Raw genomic sequence first — 18495 nt, forward strand, 5'->3', positions numbered from 1 at the left:
GGGATTTCATGGGGTAACAATAACAAATACATTGCACGATGGGGCACCGTTCGCAAACTGCAGACATGCACTATGGCAGGCATTGAGGGTACAGTACCCAGACACATCAGATATATGAGCAATTACATCCCGCAAGATGCATGAGAACGAAGATCCTGTTGATTATATCCAGGAAATCCAAGAGAAGTGGCGCATGGAAACTAGAGAACAATGGGATAAAACACCAGCAATATTTTACCATATAGTGGTACAAGGGCTCCCAGAAGGAGTTCAGAAACAACTAAAGAAAGTAGTGGGAATGGAAGCAAAACCATGGCCCGAAATACAACTGACTATAGTGCATCATTGTAGGACATGGCAAGGAAAAATGAAACAAAAGGAAGAGGACAGGAAAACGGAAGAGGCTAAATTAGTACGGAAAAAGCTTACTAAATACACAATGGAAGGGGCACTAATAACTACACCTACAACAATGACCCAAAGCCCCACACAAGTAGTGGCTGCACAAGATTCCTCTCAAATACCACCTTCACAGACTACAACACAACAGGTGCCGCCACTCCAACCATACACGCCCAACATGGGAGGAGGATACCCAATGCAAGGAGCTGGATATTACAATTATAACAGGGGGAGAGGAGGAATTATGAGAGGGAGAGGGTACGGGTATGGTACCCAACCGCAGGTGGGAGGATTTAGAAATTCCTACCCCACAGGGCAACCAGTATACCAGGACAACACAGGGAGCTTTCCATGGCAGAATAGGGAACCACCGGTGTGTTGGAGCTGTGGACTATTGGGGCACATGTCACGCACGTGTAGAGTTAGACCAGGAACACCATCATGGAGTGATCAGGGACAACCACGGCCCGCACAGGTACAGGAGGGCATACCACAAGAGCAAATGTTGCCACAAGGAAATGAACAACAACAATAATTAACACAACAACAGCCCCAAACACTGCCACAACAACAGGTAGCGATGACACAACAACCACAAATACCACAAACACAACTGGGTAGGGTGACGGTTTTGGGACACAACCCTTATACCGGAAATGGCCAGTCATTGTACCCCCAATAGGACAGCCCACAGACGGCCTTGGTGTGTCCCATCCTGTCAGTAACACCTAATAGTGCGGAGGAACCACGCATAGAGGTAACGATAGGTGACAAAAAATTATCATTCCTTGTTGACACCAGGGCGACCCGGTCTTGCATAAGGGAAGGTAAATTTAAGATGTCAGGCGAGACCATGAACACCCAAGGATTCTCTGGGGCTAGAGGGTTGGTTCCCTTTACTGATAACATTCCCTTATCTATTGGAGATTACGATCTGTCAGTTCCACTTTTATATTATAGTGCCTCACCAGTAAATATACTGGGGAGAGATATAATGAACAGGTTGAATATGACGATCTCCTTTACTGAGGACGGCATAATTTGCTCTACTTCGGGGATTAACATGCTCACAGCACGACAAATTATGCAGGCATACTGTGGACAGACAGCGATTAGGGCGGAGCCAGTAGATGGTGAACTCTTCCAGTATGGAACGGACATGGCAATTGCATGGATGCCAGAGATAGAAGGGAAAATATGGAGAAGGCCAGCAGCCTATCTGTTCAGACCAGAAACACCTGTTAATGAACCAGAAGGGAAGGTGGTTTCAATGGATATTGAGAGCATTATTGCAACAGCTGATTATATTGCTGTACATGCCCAAGACAGAGAAGGAAGAGCATGGAGGGCAGTGATAGCATTAGCAGAGGGATATAGGCTCACCCAGGTGTCAGATGAGGAGCTGTTTTCAGATGAAAAGGAGGAAGGTGAAATGGTGTTTATGATGAGTGTGGAAATATGGCTAAGAGTGGCCTACAAACAAGTAGCACAGAAAATTGCAATGGCACTTGAGGCACCCGCATGCACCCCGGTCCCTTTCTTTAAGGACGATATGTCAAAGGTACCCAAATCATTGTGGACTACTGGCCCCTATGACGTGGGCTGCATAAAAAGTATAGGGGGAGTAAAAATAAAATTGAAAAAAGGTGCAATACTCCCCAGAGTAAAACAGTACCCACTATCAAAAGAGGCAGATCAGGGCATATATGAAACCATAACGGCCCTTATAAATAATGGTATATTGGTCCGCTCAGAATCACCATGTAATACGGCTGTGTACCCAGTGCGCAAGGCTAAAGGGGGGTCTTGGCGCTTTATACAGGATCTCAGGCCCTTGAACAACATAGTAGAAGCGGAATATCCCGTAGCTGCAAACCCGGCCACAATATTGTGTGGCATTCCAGCAGACGCATCACGATTTACAGTGATCGACCTTAAAAATGCTTTTTTCTCAATACCATTACACCCAGACTCACAAGATCTGACGAGTTTCACTTACAGAAACGCTAAGTGGAAGCACACCAGATTACCACAAGGGTATTGTGAATCACCTTCAATTTTCAACAGAGTGATACAGATGGATTTGGGTAACATTGAAGTAGAAAGCACGGTGTTGCAGTATGTGGATGACATAATAATTTGCAGTAAAAACGAAAAAACATGCAGAGAGGACTCCTTAAAAATGTTGACAATATTGGCTGACAAAGGTTACAAGGTAGACATGGAAAAGATACAGTACTGTCAAGAACAGGTACTTTACATTGGTCAGCTTATATCCCAACATGGAAGAAAGATCGCACCACAAAGAGCACAAGCTATTTCGACCACTCCAATGCCACAAACTGTAAGGGAACTGCAGCAGTTCCTGGGGCTCTGCAACTACTGTAGAGCTTGGGTATTTGATTACAGTTCATACATAGGACCCCTGCTTGAGGCGTTATGGGAAGCTAATAAAGGGGAGAAAAAACTAGGGTGGACGATGGAAATGAAAGAAACATTTGATGAATTAAAAGATGCAATATCAATTGCTCCGGTACTGGCATCCCCAGACTATGAGCGGCAATTTTTTATATTTTCACATTGCGACTCAGCAGTAATGAAAGCAGTGTTGGCTCAAAAAACAAGCATGGGCTACAAACCCGTAGCATTTTACAGTGGCCACTTAGATCCTGTAATGTTAGGCCACTTCCCCTGCGAACAAGGTCTCGCCGCAGCTGCTTTTGCGGTGGAAAAAGCATCAGCAATCACCATGGGGTGCCCGACTACACTATTTGTGGAACATGCACTTTTTGCGATATTAATAAACCTAAATCCACCCTAACCACGCAAAGAGCATCAGGTTATGAGATCATTCTATCCAGAGCCGAACTAACAATTGTTAGATGTAGCACGGTCAACCCTGCAAGGTTCCTAGCAGAAGTAATTGAGGAGGGAGATTATGCCCATGACTGTACACAAATAACTGAAATGTACTCATGTACTAGAAAAGTTGAGGAAAACGCACTAGAGGGGGGTGAGCTCTTATTTATTGATGGGTCATCAACTATCGATCAGAGGGATGGTGTGAGGAGAACTGGGGCTGCAGTGGTGAAAATGATGGAGGTACCGGTGTGTCTGGCAGTGAAATGTGTACAGTGTACAATTACCACAGCATTACTACGCTCAAGCAGCTGAACTGGTCGCACTGATCTTGGCGTTGAAGGAAAGCTTTGACAAACGGGTGACCATATATTCCGACAGCGCATATGTTACATCCACTGTCCACTCAGGGTTGTCAAAATGGAGAAGAAGAGGGTTTAGGAGAGCTGATGGCACTCCAGTGCAACATGCCCTCTTATTGGCTGAACTAATTGAAGTAATTAATGACCCCCAAGAATTAGCTTTAGTGAAATGCACCGCACACACCAATGGTGAGGACCACGTCTCGAAGGGAAACGCAGCAGCGGACGCACATGCGATGTATGCTGCATACTTTGGTGAGATATAGAACCCCCCAGAGTCACAGAGAGGGAGAGGGAGGGGAATGGCTAAGGAGATGTTGATAAGAGAAGGGTACACCCATCTCCCAGCCACACAGATAACGGAATTACAAGCGGCTGCACCAATGGCCGAAAAAGAAATATGGGTAAAAAGAGGGTGTACAATGTCACCAACCGACGCACGATGGCGCCAGGGTGGCACTGGAAAGGTTGTAATACCATTGGCACTTTTGAACACCGCCCTGAACCAACTACATTATCCAGCCCACACAGGCAAGGAAGTAATTGCAGCACGAATTAGGGAAGACTGGTTCTGCCCTGAGTTAAATTCGCATGTGTCGAATTTTATCAGTAATTGTCTCACATGTCAACAGTTTACGGCCGGCCACACTCTAAAGGTGATAAGAGGTACTATACCCCGGCCGGTGGGACCTTTCCGGCATCTCCATATTGACTATGTTGATATGATCAATATATGTCAAGGAAATAGGTATATGATTGTAGTAGTATGCCCATTCTCTAGGTGGATTGAGGCAGGGCCCTGTTCACACCCAGATGCATTTAGAGCAGCCAAGTTCCTAGTGAGGGAGGTCTTCCCCAGGTGGGGAGTGTGCGAGGTGTTAAGGTCAGACAATGGCCCACATTTCGCAAACGAAATGTTTCAGCACATTACATCACTGCTGAACATTCAACATAAATTTGCATGTGCATACCACCCACAGGCCAACGGTGTATGTGAACGCCTGAATGGCCTATTAAAGGAGGCAATTGCAAAGATACAGCAAACAACAAAGAGAAGTTGGTTATATTGTCTTCCATTAGCCTTATTTGAGCTAAGGAATAGGCCAGGGTCCGACCACCACCTCACTCCCCATGAGGTGGTTACCGGACGTCAAATGCGCCTTCCCCTAACGCCAACATCAAGAGCATTTACCGACCACGAAAGCACTGCAAGTGTTCTGGGTGATGAAATGTACCAATATGTGTCTTCTTTGATTACTAGTGTAGTGTTTGTGTCTCAACAGCTCGAGCGCACACGGGGCGGGTCTAATAGAAGCCAACAAGAAGACGCGGATAAAGAACTGGAAAAGGAAGGACTGTGTAAGATTGCTAAAGGTGACCACGTACTACTTCGCAACTTCAATAGGAAATGGAATAGCCCACGCTTTATTGGTCCCCATCTGGTAGAGGAGGTATCAACAAGAGCAGTAAAACTACAGGACAAGCGTGCCTGGAACCACCTACACGACGTAAAGATCTACAGACAACAGACCCGCCCCAGCGCCATCGACAGGTCCATTGAGAGAACAGCAACAACATCGACAACGGAAGAAGAAAGTTCTACCACAGCCAGCGGCCCAAGTATTCCCATACCTTGTCACTCCCCAGACTCCCCAGAGACAATAACTGAAGAAGAAAGGGGTGATCCCCATACAGCCCATCCCATGATCACACGCTCAAGAGTAAAAGCCACGCCCACCAGTTGAACACAAAAACCCCCTGCCCACCATCCACTGACCCCTGTCCCCATTACAGTAATAACTGAACTGAAGGACATTGTCTTGCACAAATACACATGTAAACACGTGAATGCTCTCTTTTCTTTTCTCTCGCACATGCAGGAACCGCGTATTATTGTATTGCTAAGAAAGTAGATAACTAACAAATTCACTGCCCAGGAGTAGATGGTACCCTCAGACGATAATTACCCATAAGAATTGTCACACCAATTTGTATATGAAATAAAAAGGCCAACGTACCTGAAAAGGAAAAGGGTACGTGTCTACTACACAGCGTTCCTTTTGGCCATAGAATATTCGATGCCCCACCTCCACCCATACTTGCCTGCCCTAAGAGATAGATCGCTTAGAGTAGCGTGGGAACAGCTCTTCGCCTGGGCACTGAATGACTATTTGATAGGGAGAGCTTAAAAAACAACAACTAACATTTAATAACCAGCATATTGAGAATTTTCAGGCGGGCAACTGTAACGTCGCAAGAATATGCTGCCGGACTGCAGCAAGGTAAGAGCAAAATGCCGGTATGTAATAAAAGTAATAGGGATTTTGGTAATCACTGGGTTCGTAGCTGCCTCTGTATGGCAGTACAGCTGTGCTATCAATATTATTGCTGTACCCAAACCTAACACACCCCCATCCCCAGCTGCAACAGGTGTTACGTCAGGTGATATTAGTAAAATTGCGCACAAGCAAAATAGAGTCCAACGCAGCACATACTCAGATAATAAAGGTATTGACAATTATATACAAGATTCAGCACACGTCTCAAACAACATATGGTATCAACACATGACCCGCATTGGTAAGCAGACAACAAAAGACAGCTGCTACGTTTGCTCATTAATACCATACGCCATGAGCGCTTCTCGAACATTTGTTGCCACAGAAATAGACGAAAAAACAGCACGATGCATAATATACTTGGCACTGTTCCAAACGAAAGGAAGATTTCAAGGGACAGTGGTGCATATGACGTGGAAAACACAAGACTCATACCCATACGAAAACAACTTCCTCAAGACTTATTTGAGTTACCACAAGAGCAGTTTACATGCTGAAGCATTCAGATACATAACAAGTGGTCCTGCAAAAGGAGAAACAAAGAAAGTAACACTGCAGTATTTATCATGTGATTGGTACGCCACTGAAGTTCCTGGTAAACTAGGATGCTGGGAGAGGCCACTGGTGACGATAACGGGGAAAGTATACTTAGACAACAAATGGGAGATAGGAGTGGTTGGCAGCAACATGGTAACAAAAGAAACTATTTCAACTATGGATGCACACAACCACAGATGTTGGACGACTTGGATCAAATACGTGCCTATGCTCACATGGATAGAAACGGACGAAGACCCGATAACAATACTGCCGCTGACTGCGCCTAAAGTATGCTACCAACATAAAGGAGAGGTGGACGTAGGATACAACACCAATTGTGGAAGCGTGACGGAGTTACCTGAGGGGGGAGCAGGAACAGCAGTGATAATGGACCATTACTCGGCCTGTGGAGAAAAGGCATATCACAGACTGCCCCCTCTGTGGAATGGTGTATGTACGATGGTGCATGTCAATGTACCATCACTAGTGGTACCCCAGAAGCATGTGAATGTGGCGAACCTTCCCAAAATGGATGAAGGGGACAAGAGAAATAAGAGATCTGCACCACCTCAGGAGGAGCCAGGGAACAGGACCAGCGGCAATGATACTGTCCTAAATAGACGAAAAAGACAAGGAGAACCTCTGACAGGAAATTACCTATGGGGAAGGTCGGAAACGGCACTGACTTCAATCCCGCCAGAACACAGACTATTCAGCAGAGAAGCAATGTTCTTCTCCTCAATAATCCATCCGGGACTACAGGCTTACGCAAACGCAAAACGGCTCCAGATAACTAGATGGGAACTTATGATGACCATCAATTCTACAGTAAACGGATTCCACGCGATAAAAGAGGAGCTGCGAGCAGTAAGGATGGTAGCACTGCAGAACAGATATGTATTGGACCTCCTCACTGCCATGGAAGGAGGAGTTTGCGCAAAGATAGGACAATCATGCTGCACATTCATTCCTGCCAACGATGCTGACAACGGTACACTGACAGAAGCAGTTTCACAGTTGGCCCAGTTGCACTCCAAAATGGTGGATGAAAGTAAAGGTGTGAAAAAGGATGAGAGCTGGTTTTCGCTATTATGGTCATGGATGCCATCTTGGCTGTCAGATGGACTGAAAATTATAGTTGGTTGTATTATTTTGGCTGGAGCTACACTGATCATAATAAGATTTTGGAAAGCCCGGAAGGCACGCACCACTGACGAGTTGCTTGAAATGGTCGGTATGCACCCACTGATGCCAGCAGATGACGGCCAACACACAGGCATAATAATAAAAGAGAGAGAGAAATTCCGCAACCAGATCATCACCAGCCACCTGGACCCACCATCGGTGAAGGTCGAGAACCCAAGAAACCCCAGGAGTTACATAGGGAAATGGGTATACTGTACTCCTGGAGGAACCTGTGAATATATGTATTGGTCATTTGAAGATCATGTTAACCATTATGGACATTTAGGAGGAATAACTAAAGTGTGGAGAGTAAGAAGAGATAACGAAAAGGATATGTTTGTGGTCGACAAGTCGACCAGAGGGGGGACTGAAGTGGGAAAATGGAAAAACAGGCTCCCATCTTCCCCCTCTCGCGCCTGGCCTAAAGGTACACGGCCCAAGCACCCGCCACGAGAAGAGTTTGCCCATCTACCAGACGACCAGATACCCTGGTACAGGAACATAAGGATGTGTCCATCTGCCTGCCCAGCAGCCCGCCCTGCCCATGCTGATGCCTGCGGCATGGATCAACTGGACTAAAACTATACGTCGTTAGAGATGCCATGACGACCTAGCCAACGGATAGCACACCTGTGCCAACATACACACTGGACTCCCGCACCAATCTACACGAAGAATATACTCAGTGCTATGACGTAGGCGACAGACATACTCACAGACGTGCATCTTTATTATTTTTCACATAGGCTCTCAAAATGCAGAAACGCAAGACGCACCATGAACTCATCTAAAGAGCTTGCTTACGCTTCCTCTAAACCTAGGTGCCATAATGAGAATTATAACGAAGACACGATACTGGTCATAAGACAGTATGAGACTATAACCTAAAGCGCCTATGCACCAAACGGTTCCACCTATACACCAGGCCTAAGTAGGCCGCAAGCAAGAGCTCCTGTGGACGTTAACAGAACAAGAGTCAGGTTGCGATCCTGCAGAATGAGCCTGGCGAAAGCAGACAGCCAAGGTCGTAATGTTGCAAACCCACATTCCAAAAGCAGACCATCAAGGGCACGATGTTGCAACCTCTCACGCCGTGCACCAACATCAAAGTCGCACCTGCAATTAAATCAGGCACACAGTGGAAAAACAATATTAATTGTGCAGAATTCTGCCTCAAACACGGTCCCACCTCAGTGACCAAGCCGAACCTGACGAGATGCCAAGCCCAGGAGGAAAGAGGCGTCTGGATCCCTCGTTACGAGACACAGGCAGATACACTTGAAAGGATCAATGGACATCTGCGACAGTAGGAGTAGTCGGCCATCCAGCTCATGAATAAGTCTTCACATTGTCTGCATGTACCCATAGTGAAACATTGTTGCAAATTGCAGGTACACCGAGAGCTGGGAACAGCGATGGTCCCAGGCTGGGAAGCTCACGGGCGCACCAATCAGAACATGGGGCTCTTATCACTGACGCCAGTAACATTAACCAATCATTAGGAGTCTTCATGTAACAATTCTCATGTATCTAATTGTAGGGACAACCCAGATATATCACCTGACTAACCCTCGTCCACTCATATTATTCTCTATACGTATGCTATACTAACCCTACCACTCGAGCAACCAATTAAGAGTGGCGATAGGTTTTTTGTTAACTTTCTAAAGTGACGCAAGTAGCGCGTCATACTACAGTAAAAAGGGCCTGCGAGCCCCACGATTGTGTGTGTGTCAGGTCAGTCGCGTATGATCCTTGACCCATCCCTGCCGTTTGTGTTTTATAAACAGCAGAGTCACCTTGCTTCTTGTGTGTGTCTCATACTCTATCTCTTTTGGGATATACGGGAGGAGTTGGGGCCTCCCTGCCCGGAGGTCTGCGGACGGCCCGGCCGACCCCGGCAGAATTTCCCCCCAACAAAGTGTATGCCCCAGATAAGACTTCCAAAGAATACGTATTGAAGGATATTTTAGCAAAAGACCTAATGGCAATAGATATTTCTGATAGTGATTCAGGGTGCATGGACAATGATGCATGGAGTTATTTGCAAGGAGATCCAAAGTAGTTTTTTAGCACTTGGCATAGGCCAAAAGGAGGGTTTGTCGAAATAGAAAGTATATTGTGCCTCCTATTGTAATAACTATATGAATATTGGCCTACTCCAAGCTGCTCGAAAGTCGCTTGCAAAAGAAATCTGTGTTGCAAGGTCGTGACCTTAAATCCATGTAAGCCACCATTTTAGGTCAAACCGCCATTTTAGGATTCGTTGTGTAAAAGCCACCCTGTGAGCTAAAATGGTGGACAATGTCATTCCAGAATACAACATGGCCGTCTTGACCTCTGTACATAGCTAATGTGTAATTTGCCTGCAGGCCACTTGTTGAGGTCATGAACTGAGACCTTGTCCTTCATTGACCTATGTGTAGAAGGATTACTCGTACAATGAAACTAATCCACGAGCATATGTTGAGACAATGTATTCAAATACTGAACGAAGAACATCTGTTTAACTACATTGTATTAATGTTTAAGAAGGCCTGCATGGAAAACTTTAGAATGCACAGTTATTGCATACGCTTGTTGATACATGTATTAAAGGCAAACCAGTTATATGCGGTTATTTGAGACTTGGCACGAACCCTAGATCAGTGATGTATTAAAAGGAATATTAACCCGAAGTGGGGCCGGACATCGCGCCCACTAAAATGTATAAAAAGCGAATGCATTCTAATGTACAGCGTCTCTCACTGAACACACTGAACCACGCTGGAGTTTGTTGTGTTGTACTGAGGGCCGATAGCTATCTGATTTTGCTCTGTTTTTTGTAACTGGATTCAGTATAAAATAAAGTACTTTGTATGTTCTTTTGTAACCCGTGTTCGGTGTATTTCCTTTTGGGGTACCCAGCCTCGATATTCTTTTTCTGGTTTCACAAGGTGAGATCACATGCAGCGAGAGGTCCAGTAACTGGGGAACACCTGCAATAAAAAAGTATGAGGGGAGATCACATGTAGCGATTGGTCCAGTAACTGGGTGATTCATGCAATTTAAAGGCCTGAGGTGCGATTACATCCAACGAGAGGTCCGTTAACTGATTGACACCTGCAATAAAAAGGCACACAGTGAGAGGACATGCACCGAGAGGTCCAGTGACTAGGTGACACCTGCAATATAAAGGCACGAGGTGCGATTACATGCATTGGGAGGTCCACTAACTGAGTGACACCTGCAATAAAAAGGCCACAGTGAGATGACATGCAGTGAGAGGTCCAGTAACTGGGTGACACCTGCAATAAAAAGGCACAAGGTGAGATCACATGCAATGAGAGGTACAGTGACTGGGTGACACCTGCAATGAAAAGGCACACAGTGAGATCGCATGCACCGAGAGGTCCAGTGACTGGGTGACACCTGCAATATAAAGGCATGAGGTGAGATCACATGCACCAAAAGGTCCATTAACTGGGTGACACCTGTAATAAAAAGGCAGGAGGTGAGATCACATGCAGTGAGAGATCCTGTAACTGGGTGACACCTGCAATGCAAAGGCATGAGGTGAGATCGCATGCACGGAAAGTTCCTGTAACTGGGTGACACCTACAATAAAAAGGCAGGATGTGAGATCTCATGCACCAAAAGGTCCATTAACTGGGTGACACCTGTAATAAAAAGGCAGGAGGTGAGATCACATGCTGTGAGAGATCCCGTAACTGGGTGACACCTGCAATATAAAGGCATGAGGTGAGATCACATGCAGTGAGAGGTCAAGTAACCGGGTGACACCTGCAATGAAAAGGCACAAGGTGAGATCACATGCAGTGAGAGGTCAAGTAACTGGGTGACACCTGCAATGAAAAGGCATGAGGTGAGATCACATGCACCGAGAGGTCTAGTGGCTGGGTGACACCTGCAATATAAAGGCACAATGTGAGATCTCATGCAGTGAGAGGTCCAGTGACTGGGTGACACCTGCAATATAAAGGCACGAGGTGAGATCACATGCAGTGAGAGGTCCAGTGACTGGGTGACACCTGTAATAAAAAGGCGCACAGTGAGTTGACATGCACCGAGAGGTACAGTGGCTGGGTGACACCTGCAATATAAAGGCACAATGTGAGATCTCATGAAGTGAGAGGTCCAGTGACTGGGTGACACCTGCAATATAATGGCATGAGGTGAGATCACATGCACGGAGAGGTCCAGTAACTGGGTGACACCTGCAATAAAAAGGCAGGAGGCAAGATCACATGCAGTGAGAGATCCCCTAACTGGGTGACACCTGCAATATAAAGGCATAACGTGACATCATATGCAGTGAGAGGTCCAGTAACTGGGTGACACCTGCAATAAAAAGGCAGGTGGTGAGATCACATGCAGTGAGAGATCCCGTAACTTGGTGACACCTGCAATATAAAGGCATGAGGTGAGATGACATGCACCGAGAGGTCCAGTTACTGGGTGACACCTGCAATATAAAGGCACGAGGTGAGATCCTATGCACCGAAAGTTCCTGTAACTGGGGGGCACCTGCAATATAAAGGCATGAGGTGCGATTACATGCAATGAGAGGTCCAGTAACTGGGTGACACCTGCAATAAAAGGGCACACAGTGAGATGACCTGCACCGAGAGCTCCAGTAACTGGGTGACACCTGCAATGTAAAGGCTGGAGGTCGGATCACATGCAATGAGACGTCCAGTAACTGGGTGACACCTGCAATAAAAGGGCACACAGTGAGATTACATGCACCGAGAGGTCCAGTAACTGGGTGACACCTGCAAAAAAAAGTCAGGAGGGGAGATCACATGCAGTGAGAGGTCCAGTAACTGGGTGACACCTGCAATATAAAGGCATGAGGTGAGATCAAATGCAGCGAGAGGTACAGTAACTGGGTGACACCTGCAATAAAAAGGCGAAAGGTGAGATCACATGCAATGAGAGGTCCAGGGCCTGGGTGACACCTGCAATATAAAGGCAGGAGGTGCGATCACATGCAACGAGAGGTCCAGTAACTGGGTGACACCTGCAATAAAAAGGTACAAAGTGAGATCACATGCAATGAGAGGTTCAGTGACTGGGTGACACCTGCAATAAAAAGGCACACAGTGAGATGTCATGCACCGAGAGGTCAAGTAACTGGGTGACACCTGCAATAAAAAAGGCACAAGGTGAGATCACATGCAATGAGAGGTCCAGTAACTGGGTGACACCTGCAATAAAAAGGTAGGAGGTGAGATCACATGCAGTGAGAGATCCAGTAACTGGGTGACACCTGCAATAAAAAGGCAGGAGGTGAAATCACATGCAGTGAGAGATCCCGTAACTGGGTGACACCTGCAATATAAAGGCATGAGTTGAGATCATATGCACCAAGAGGTCCAGTGACTGGGTGACACCTGCAATGAAAAGGCACGAGGTGAGATCTCATGTATTGAGAGGTCCAGTGACTGGGTGACACCTGCAATATAAAGGCACGAGGTGATATCACATGCAGTGAGAGGTCAAGTAACTGTGTGACACCTGCAATGAAAAGGCATGAGGTGAGATCACATGCAGTGAGAGATCCCATAACTGGGTGACACATGCAATATAAAGGCACCAGGTGAGATCTCATGCAGTGAGAGGTCCAGTGAATGGGTGACACCTGTAATATAAAGGCACAAGGTGAGATCACATGCAGTGAGAGGTCCAGTGACTGGGTGACACCTGTAATAAAAAGGCACACAGTGAGATGACATGCACCGAGAGGTCCAGTGGCTGGGTGTCATATGATCTCATGAGGTGAGATCATATGCACTGAAAGTTCCTGTAACTGGGGGGCACCTGCAATATAAAGGCATGAGGTGCGATTACATGCATTGAGAGGTCTAGGAATTGTGTGACACCGGCAATAAAAAGGCACACAGTGAGATGACATGCAATGAGATGTTCAATGACTGGGTGACACCTGCAATATAAAGGCACCCGGTGAGATCAAATGCACCAAAGGTTCCTGTCACTGGGAGACACCTTTAATATGATATATGATATGGCATCTGTAATGCGCCCATACACAAGTGTTTCAAGGCAACAGAGGGAGGTCAGGAGACATTGAGATTGCGCAAGTATAAATATTGATATATATATAATACAAAGGTACAAAGTGAGATCACATGCACTGAGAGGTTCAGTAACTGGGTGACACCTGCAATAAAAAAGCAGGAGGTGAGATGGAATTCACTGAGAGGTCCAGTAACTGGGTGACACCTGCAATCAAAAGGCACGAGGGCAGATGACATGCACCGAGTGGTCCAGTAACTGGGTGACACCTGCAATAAAAAAGGACCATTTGTGATCACATGCAGTGAGAGGTCTTGGAAACTGGGTGACACCTGCAATAAAGAAGCACGAGGTGATATGACATGCAGTGAGAGGTCACGTAACTGGGTGACACATGCATGCATGCCAACATTCTGAGGCACCTGGGAGGGAGATTTTGTCCGAGAACTCTGGAGACATAAGGTTTCACTATAGGAATTAATTTGGGCTAGAATTATTTTAGATGGAAGAACGTGTAAAATAGCAACATTTTTCACTAAAAAATCAGAGTCTCCCATCAAAATTGGGGGAAGGGGGTTGGCATGTATGGACCTCCAATAAAAAGGCATGACTCCAGGTAAGCACCAAACAATGAGCACTTGAGCAATGCCCTCATCTTCCCTGCAACACTGTGTGACATCTGGTGCTGCTACCATGCGATGTACATCATAGGCGCAGGCAGAAACCAGAGAGAAACCCTCACCTTGGATTTAGAAATGTTAGGCTCTCAAAGAAGAGAACCTACATCCAAGCCTGCATCTCTGCAGCATCTAACAACTCGGCGAAACTTTTCAAAACCTGCAAGGAGCTGGCCAATCCTTCTGCAATCTCAACCTCTCCTGTTGCCTCCCAGGCCCTCTGCGCGGCCTTGGCCTCTCATTTCACTACTAAATCTCAGGGCATAATGCCCATCATCTCTTCCTCTACCACCTCTTCCTCCTCCTCTAGCACTCCTAGTCAGTCTAAGGTCATCTCTCCTCCTCCTTTCTCCTCCTTTCTCCTCCTTTGCCCTGTTCACCCCTGACAATGTTTCTAGACAAGTCTGATCTATAAAAGTCTTGCCAAAGCAGGTTCTCCCCTGCTCCTCCAGAACCATCAAGGACCACATTGACACATTTGCTCCAGCCTTGGGTGATTTCTGCAGTTACTAGTGTTAGGAAAGATTTCATAACTGTATGTCATTTTCCCTCCATGTGTCAACCCCCAAACTTTTTGCTGCTGTTCAGACACCACTGAATGACTTTGCCAGAGAAGACAGCCTTCAGCTGCACTCCTCTGGGCTTTCGCTCACTTTTTATGGGGAAACTGACATGCCCTTAAGACAGTCAGTACTGGGAGACTTTGTTTCCCTTAGTCCTTTCCTCATGTTGCAACTTTTGTGTAACATGTAACAAGTGTGCAATGTATCTTACCATACAGCACACTTGGGTCTATAGTCATTTCCAAAGGCCCTAGATACTCTTGCTGGACTTTTCATGAACTGTGCAGATGTGTCAGGGACAGGACTGGTGGCAGCTATCATTTCACCTTATTTTTAACCCTTTTCTGCCATGTGAACCGCGTTAACTGCATTTGGTGGGAATAGGTGGCCTGGCTCCAAAATGGCCGTGCCACAAGGTTCTTTGTCCTGTCCTTCGGCCATCTTGCCCCTTCATCTTCCCCAGGTCAAGTCGACCCGGGCCAGTCCTTATTTGGTCATGCATTTTCCCGCGAATCCCAATGCTTTCGCACACTTCTGCATGCCTTGTTTGTGCGCCTTCAGGATGTGGGCTGGTATGTCTGGTCCCAATACACATCCTGGGTGCCAGAAAGTCTGGACTGTCCTGAATGCCTGAGACAACCGTGGTCTATGATTGGTCCAAGTATGGAGTGTGTGTTTGTGAGTATATCTCCCATTTGGTCCTCTCCGTTTTGGCACAAAGGGAACTTTGGATAAGAGGAGGCTGGAAACACCACTACCATGTCGATCTTCTGAGTTCTCACTGAATAAAGGATAGGATCCAAGTATCCTGCAACTACGAAGCTGAGTTGAGGGACCGCTGGTGAACCGCTGGAAGGTTTGGCACCCTAAGCCGTTGTCATCCTGTGGGACCCGCCTGCATCTGGTCTTCCTAGGAGGTCTGCGAAGACGCTTCAACCCATTAGAATAGTGGGACCAACTATTCTCGGTACCTTCATGAAAGCCTGCAAGTAAGCTTTCTCGGAAGTGTCCCTGGGCCAACCAGTGGGCTGACCAGCTTACGCAGGACCTTTGCTCTGTCTACGCTGTCGTTTTGAGGAGGCCCTCAAAACTTATATTGAGGGTATACTGCTAGTTCTGTGTCCACGGCACCCTCACACCGAATTTCGTACACTTGGCATTCCCGGGTCTGAAGTGAGATGAGTGCGCCCAGACCGGAGTAAACGCGGTTACCTTGTTGCCCTGCTGTGGCAACGTCCTTTGCAAGTCCGCTGCATTTGTGACCCTCTTGCCCCTGAAGCCTGCTGCAGTGAAACTGGGGCTATTCATCCACCCGGAGTGGAGAAATCGCCATTGTCCCGTTTGGGAATACTCGCTGGATCTCAGGAACTAAAAGGTGCCAAGACGTCCTTTTTGACGTTGTCGAACCAGCAACCGAACTGGACTAACCTGCCAAAGTTTGGGTCTCCTTGCGTCAGGGACCGGTGAGTAATCTTTACCCCAAACCCTGGCCCCTAGCGCCAGAGCCCAACTTTACGCACAAATGGCTCCTGTGGGCCCCTCTCCTGTCAACTGCTATTGCCAGATAACGACTCCAACCCGAACTCACAAACTGCCTCTGCCTTCAAGTGGAGGTCCTTCTTGAATAGTGGGAACTTATTCTTCATCGCCTTATCCATCTTCCCAAGCTGCTAGAGACCCCTGAAATGACCCTGTTTTGCCCGTTGGAACAACCGCGTGCGCTTGCACTACATGTACTATTGAGCACAAGGCTCCTCTCTTCTCAGGGCTTGGACTGCATCTTAGTTAGGTGAATAACTGATGTTGAACTGGGTATAAAGAATAACTGCACTGCCTGTTTCCTTCCCATCTAGGTTGTCGACATATTTCATGCAGTCACCCTTTTAGACCCTCCCCTGGTCTTGTATATATATTGTATTGTGTGTGATGTATTGGTGTACCTAGTGTTACTGTGATTCTTTGCTATGGTCTATGTTAAAAAGGCCTTGTAATAAATGTGTCTATATTTTGTAATATAAAATCCTGTCTGGTGTAATTTGTAAATTTGTAAGTGTCCTTGCTCTGTGTGCTCATTGAGGTCCTTCAGTCACCCTCACCCCTCCTGAGACTTAGTCTTGACCGCCGCCATTGCTACCCTGATTGGTCTGGCTCGTCCAGAGGTTACCCTGTTCCAAGAAACTAGGCTGGCCTTTGGACTTCTGCCCCTCGTAGACAGAGTTCAGAAATCATTCTTAACAAATGTGTGTACAGCGGTGGGATAGGACTGAAGGGATCCAGTGTTGCATACTAGTGAAGGCATTTCAAGTTATTCCTACCAGGACACATAGTGAATTGTTGTAGTTAACTGAAAAAGGCCATAGTTCTATCAAACAGTATGGAAACAAGTACCTTGTTAACTTTAAATGCTTCTAAATCTGAAACATTGAGAAGGATGTGTGCTCAGAGAAGTGTATCTGCTCAAGGCACAAAAATGGAAATGATCCAAAGAATCATGGACGGGAAAGAAGCTCAGCTTAATGCTCTGTCGGTCAAGTAGCACAGCGAGTAGAGCGCTCGCTTTGACATCCGTGCAGAGCCTGCTAACGCAGGATCGAATCCCGGCGGGGCCAAACTCAGCCTTTGATCCTTCCGAGGTCGATAAATGAGCACCACACACCGTGGGTAATAATAAGCAGCGCTCAGATACCTGAGCGTTCGTAGTGCTATATAAATGCCAAATTATTATTATTATTATTATTATTAATGCCATAGCTCCTGTGGACAGTACAGAAGGAGGTGGGGCTGCTCCCACTGGCAGAACTGACCGTTCTGTCGCTGCACTTGTTCATGGGACCCATGAGGATTTTGAGGACTTAATGTCTAGTGTTTCCTCTGCCAGTACTGAAGGGGAGGCCAGACTCGAATTCAAGAAGAAAGAACTGCTGTTTAGGCAGAAGGAGCTTGAATTTAACATGACCAAACTGTAAATAGACCAGGCAGAAAAACAAAAAGATAGGGATCACCAGTTGGAACTGGCCAAGCTACAGGTTGCCAATGGATCCAAGGTCCTGGCCATGGGTCTGGGTCCTCCTCTCATCCAAGGTCTCCCAAGGATCTGCTCAGTGTGTATGAGGAAAAGAATGACATTATGGACTGGCTGAATGCATTTGAGTATGCATGCGAAGTTCAACAAGTTGGCAATGCTGATAAAATTGCCTGGTTACTCAGCAGACTGCCCCATTCTGGCTGCAGTGCCATTATGGAAATGTCAAAAGCTGAGAGAACAGATTTTGCAATGTTGAAGCAAACTCTCATCTTAAAGTTTGGAAAGACTCCTGCCCAATACTTAAAAAGATTCAGAGAGTACAAAAAGAAAGAAGGTGGTACTTGGGTATCTTATGTAACTGAATCCTTAAAAAACTTGACTGGGTGGGTTGAAGGTTACAAGGTCTCTACTTTTGAAGGTATGATATGTCTTGTCATGCTGGAACACATTTTTGCATCCTCTTCCCCTGAGCTTAAGCAGCACATGGCAGATTCAAAGGAGATT

This window comes from Ambystoma mexicanum, chromosome 6p (assembly GCF_040938575.1).
Source record: "Ambystoma mexicanum isolate Mex_15411 chromosome 6p, UKY_AmexF1_1, whole genome shotgun sequence".
NCBI lineage: Eukaryota > Metazoa > Chordata > Amphibia > Caudata > Ambystomatidae > Ambystoma > Ambystoma mexicanum.